General features: G+C 45.5%; 1 long non-coding RNA gene across 1 annotated transcript; it reads left to right on the forward strand.

Moving 5' to 3' along the window:
* The first annotated feature begins 320 nt into the window (after positions 1-320).
* On the forward strand, positions 321-3,622 carry LOC108448486. Its single transcript, XR_001864381.1, has 2 exons — positions 321-404; positions 2,541-3,622. It is a non-coding gene; the product is annotated as an uncharacterized LOC108448486 (long non-coding RNA).
* Positions 3,623-5,717: the final 2,095 nt, after the last annotated feature.

A 5,717-nucleotide genomic window follows, 5' to 3' on the forward strand; every position in this document is an offset into this window, starting at 1 on the left:
GGGAGCCGGCGAGGCAGGCTGGACAAAGGCTCACGCTGCCCCCAAACTCCAGCTGCTGCCTGAACACAAAACAGGGGGCTGCAAATTTGGTTTCTTTATTCTAAATCCTCTTAGGCGGTGCGAATGCGGAGAGCAGGCGAGCACCCTCACGTGTCACACTCCCTCCCTCGGACGTCAGTGCACGCAGCCTCAAGTGCCAGACGACAATTTATTGTGGGTTTATTTGACTTTGTAGGAACGGGGCGCTTTCCGTGGTGGAAGCGAGCAGGGAAACGGGCAGCGGGGGGAAATGGAGAGTATTGACCGGAGAATCTGTGTCTGCCCTGCTCTGTTTTGCCTGGAAAAGGCTGAACTTTTCGTGTTCTGAAAAGCCAGATGAACAGCACAAGTCATTAGTCACCCAGGTATTTACAGTGTTTTTCCTATTTCCTTTCTCCCATGGCCTCTGTGGTCAGCAGTATAAAATTCCTAGGCACTCCCACCTAAACACAAGTTTCCTGTTTATGCTCTCAGTGGCTTTTATGTTTAGCTGTTAAAACCCGTTGTCTAAAGTACCATAAAACAATATGAACAGAGACTGCAGGTGAGCAAGCAGGGGGAGAAAAAGCAAAGCCACGAGCAGGCTGCGCGGAGGCTGGTCTGGCCGGGGAAGCGGGGCTGGGGGAACAAAGGAACAAAGCTCCCCGGCAGCCAGGCTGCTGCTGCTGCTGCTGCTGCCCCAGCGCCGCCGGACGCGCCCGCGCTGCCGCCGCTCTGCTGCCGCGACCTCGGCCCGAGGGCTGGGCTGGCTGAGCTTCCTCATCTCGAATCAGCTGAAAACACCTGACATGAAAAACTTAGGTGGGTCAGTGGGTAGTAAAAGTCAATCAAGGTTTGTGTTATTAAATAACGTAGAGTTGTTTAATTCATGACACTTCTTTTGAGTATTTTCATTACAGTAGCATTGTAGTCACGCTGCTCCTGTTTGGTCCAGTAGCATTGCCCATGTAAGTTCCTCCTTTAATGTAAGTAATGTCTGCTTCATCCTGAAACCTAGGAGAAAAGTTGTTGGCAAGAGCAACGCTGAGATTCTCTGGAGCTGCAAGAAGGGAGAAGCTCCAGCTGACCATCAAACCTGGAGCCACTGCAAGTTCTTGCTCTGCCTCAGGCTTTCCTACACCTTGGTCAGACTGCACAAACATTTTTAAGTTATGCTGACATCAAGAACATCCAATTTGAGATGCTTTGCTGTGACCACATGAGAACATAACTTCTGAAGACACAAAACGTGGTAGCAGTCACACTATAGATTTAGATAGCTCTTCCCACAGCCTTTAGGTAACATTATATCCATAGCTATATCTATGTCACAAGGTAATATTATACATTGATCAACTAATTTTTATCACCCCCACAAGTATGCCAGCTGTTCAAAATAACATTATCATTGGCTTTATTAACATTGAAATAAAAATGAATAATTATAAAAATACAAAATAGACCTTAATCCACCATAAAGTTTGTAATTAAAACTAATATGATTTCTGTGAAAAACTTTTATACACAATAGTGTGACTTGAGGGCCTTTGTCAGTATTGTCTTTGATTTTTTTGGTTGATTTGGCTTAGCCAGACACTTACAGCTATTTAAACATAGTTTTGTGTATTTAATTATATCATACATTATGTAATTTTTTACTACAGACACCCGTAACATTTAATGTATTTCATCCAGTAATTAGTAAAGAATAATTAAGCTTTTACTACTATAACTGCTTTTCATGATCCTGTGTCTTCCAGAACAAGATAGAGCAGGAGTAGCAAAGTTTATGTTTCAGATACTAAGATTTATTCTCTTTCAGATTATACATCAGTAATTTTACTGTTTCTTTATACAAAGCAAGGACTGGGATGAAACAACATGTTACAGAATCTCTGTGCTCCCTTATAGAGGTTAGCATGAGTGAATAATAGATCCACCATGTTCAAAATCACAACATACACAGGGAGATGATTTTATACATATAATATATATAAATACTTATTTTTATATATATGAATGCATATATATATAATATATATATTATAGTGCATATGTAATGTATAGAAATACTTGTGATCTATATATTGCATAGGTTTTTGGTTTTTTGCTTAGTGACACTAAAACAGTTCTAAAATGTGTACAAAGACTTCATATGCAATATATGTAGCATCTCCTCGACAGCTCTGTCTGTACTGGCAACTCTCTCATGAGTGATATGTCACTTCACAAGCTTTTTTAAACACTCTATTTTGAATACAGATGGTCTTATTTCCAAATATCATTAGACTTTCTCTGTATGATCACAGTGGAGCACTGACCCCTGTTCCTTTGTCCATGTTGAAGCTTTGATTTTTTATTATTTTTAGCCTAAATTTCAGGCCCATCAGCAGCCATCCCATGGGAACAGTGTGCTACCTGGAGCACAGCATGGACTGAACATGTGTTTGTACACAGTGGGCTCCCAGAGCATGTTTTAAGTGTGTGTTTCATCTGAAAGGCGTTGGGTTCATCTCTTCCAGATCCACTCCACAAATGAAAAGAAAGCACAGGAAGTGGGGACCACTGGGAGACTGGCCCGGGCCCAAACTAAGACACTGGTGTAGATGCACCAGTGTTCAGGTTTGGATCTTACTGGCATGGTTCCTTCAGATCCTCCGTTCAAGTACACAGACTTCAGAAGAGTGTGTTCTCGAATCTCATCTTCTGACAACATGTTTTCCACCCTGTTCAAATGAGCCCGTTCCCTGCAGAAGTTCACATACCCTCCTCCTGGTCCTCAGCTGACATCACTCCCTCCCACTGCAGAGATGGGGGGAAAATATGTTTGAAAGCACCCCTCTGGCCTGGCTGTCAACAGAAAGTTAACTTAGTCTGCAAACCAAGCTAATATGTAGCTATGATGAAAGATTACAGTAAGAGAGACAAGAGGGGAAAAAAAAGAAAAAGAGATGGGAAGTCTTTGAAGAAGTCAACAAAAAGGAAACACTTTCATGTAGTCTTAATTCAGCAAATCGCTTCAGTTTCATGCTCAACATCCCAGAGAGGCATCAGCACCTGGAGTGTGTGTAGGCAGAAGGTAGACAGAGAAATGACTCACTGGTGCAGGAACACAAGCCAGAGCATCATCTGTGGGAACTTTGGAAGGGAAAAGAAAGTGTCTAATCTGACAGAAGGTTACAAATCTTCATGCTTGTTGCAATGTGTGCATCCGACCAACAGCAACATTTTAAGAGCAGCCAAGGAAGCGTGAAGACAAAAAACTGTTTTAAGGAAAGCAATCTGAAACCTGTATTTGATTCTACAGGCAATAAAGCTTTTACCAGTGCTGAGGCAAAACTAGACCTGGCAGAATGTGATCTTTGCCTTGCTGCTGGCTCTCAGGTGAAAGCAAGCAGAGGTTTCCAGCAGAGCACATTTTGTTTCCTCTACAGCTTAGAGGGCCTCTATGTAGCGAGAAAGGACCTTCTTGTGGCCATATTCCACCCGTACCAGTGACAATGCACAAGTGTGTCCTTCACTCCTCAGGCTCTTAGGAAGCACAGCCTTCCCTTTCTCCTGTCACAGAAGTTCTAGTGCCAATAAAAATATAAAATAGGCATAACAAATTTGTTGTTCCTTTGTCAGGTCACTCAACAGCTGTGCTCCTGAAAGCCAGAGAGCTTTTGGCAGCCCTGAGGGAGCCAGGCAGTCTCTAAGCTGGAAGTGCAGAGGGTTGAGTTGGGCCAGAGGAGGAAGGACTGACTGGGCTTCCTTCTGGAGTGCCCGGTCAGGAGGTGATGATGGGGACGCAGCTCCTCATGGCGGTGCAGCTGCCTGTCATGGCTCTTGCAGGCAGAGCTGTGTCTGCCAAACTGCAGCTCCAGAGCTGAGAATTGTCTCAGGTGACTTGAGGCTGCCCTGACAGTGTCCCACCCGGGCGATGGTGTCCCTGCTGTGGCCATGCTCCCCCCATGGCCGCCTGCATTTCTAGATGCATCTCCTACCAGTTACTGCACTGCAAGGGCTTGTGCTGGTCCAAGCAGGCAGGGGAGAGGCAAAGCAGCATCTCTTCTCTTGCCTGTATTCCCTGCCAGTGTAGAGGTCACCCCAAGAGAGGTTTTTGTGGGAGGCAGGAAAAAGGCGAGGGGCAACTCTTAAGGAGCAGCCCGGCTAATGCTGCAGCCAAGACAGCCCTTGCAGCCATGGAGAGGAAGCCATTGCCCCCATGCCCAGGCACCTTTATAAAGAGAGCATTCTCCCACTTCCTCCTGGTGCTGCGTGAAAATCCACAGCAACTCAAAATGTTCCTTCTCTCTTCTCTGGCTCATCACAGAGCTGCTCCTCACAGCACCAGAGCTGGAAATTCAACTTTAAAAGAAAAATGTTGTTTTCTGTACTCCTGACACTCAAAAATGGAATACTGACATGGGTCTGGACACAAATCTGATCTTCCCTGGAAATGCTTGGGCTGGGCCCATTTTTAACTGCAAAAAGTAAAATTATGAAATACGTGCTCCCTGCCTCATGTAGACACAGTACTCTTTCCTCCCTGAATTTCATACATCTCTTATTAGAGAGGAAACCAGAAATTCCACTGTTTTCTCTGATTATGGCTATTAAATTTGCATTTTGGCTCAATTAATATTGTGGGTGGTCCAGCTCATACCTGAAGCTTGACTTGTTCTACTCCTGAACTACAGCTGGGTGGACCTTCTGTAAAGAGACTTGAAGCCAGGTGGACACAGATACAGATCACAGGCCAAGCTGGATTCAAGCTTGCAGAGAGTCACAAGGCTTTCAGCAGACATGGACCAGTTTCTGCTTCCAGGTGGGAGTCAGACTAAACTCCAGCTTCATCTGTTTTTCTGGAAATCCCAAAACAAAGCACAGCTCAGCAGTTTGAGAGAATTTTGGCTTCATTCTTACTAATTTAATAGTGAACAAATCCATGCAAAGGAAAACTGCACAAAATAGCTTCAAGAACCCCTGAAGCTAGGACTGCTGAGATTAATTTACTGTCCCAGATTACTTCCCTAGTGTAAGTACACAGTGATTTCTGCCGGTCGACTCCCTTGAAGTCAGTAGGAGTTTTGTAACATGTTCCATTGCTGCAGTCACTTTCCATTATCCATGGGTGGCTTCTCTGCTGGCAGATAAGCTGCATCCTGGGCCTGAGCCAGCTGAGCCAGCTCTGTGCAGCTCGGCCAGGATGGGGCTCTGAGCTCAGCCCCGGCCCTGCACACCTCTGGGTGACCACAGAGCAGGCACTGGAGCTGGCTGCTTTGATCTGCTGTGAAGGCAGGGAAACTTTCAAAGGATTGGGAAAGGGGAAGGGTGGTGACAGAAAGCAGTAACAGGGCTTCAAACAAATAGTTAAAGTCCTTTGGAAAACAGTTAATGTGGGATGTGCACATTTAGAATTCACTCTTCACTATTGACTGAGTTTTTCTAAGTGGAAGGAAAAGATCTGTCAGTGCTTCTAAACCCAAAGGAACAGGGAAGGTATTGCAGAGTTGAACCTCCCTGTGGGCACCAGCCAGTCTCATCCTGCCCGGGGGAGAACGCTGCCTGCTCTCATGCCCACAGGCAGGCACTGCCCCCCTCCTCCCCCCATTGCTGGGTGCTGGCAGGCCAGACTCTACTCCTGCATGGTTGCCTAATTTACGCAAATGTAATGACCTCAGGTCTGAGCTTTCTCTTGCATTTCAGGCAGAACT

The sequence above is a fragment of the Corvus brachyrhynchos genome, unplaced genomic scaffold (genome assembly GCF_000691975.1).
Source record: "Corvus brachyrhynchos isolate BGI_N302 unplaced genomic scaffold, ASM69197v1 scaffold167, whole genome shotgun sequence".
Lineage (NCBI taxonomy): Eukaryota > Metazoa > Chordata > Aves > Passeriformes > Corvidae > Corvus > Corvus brachyrhynchos.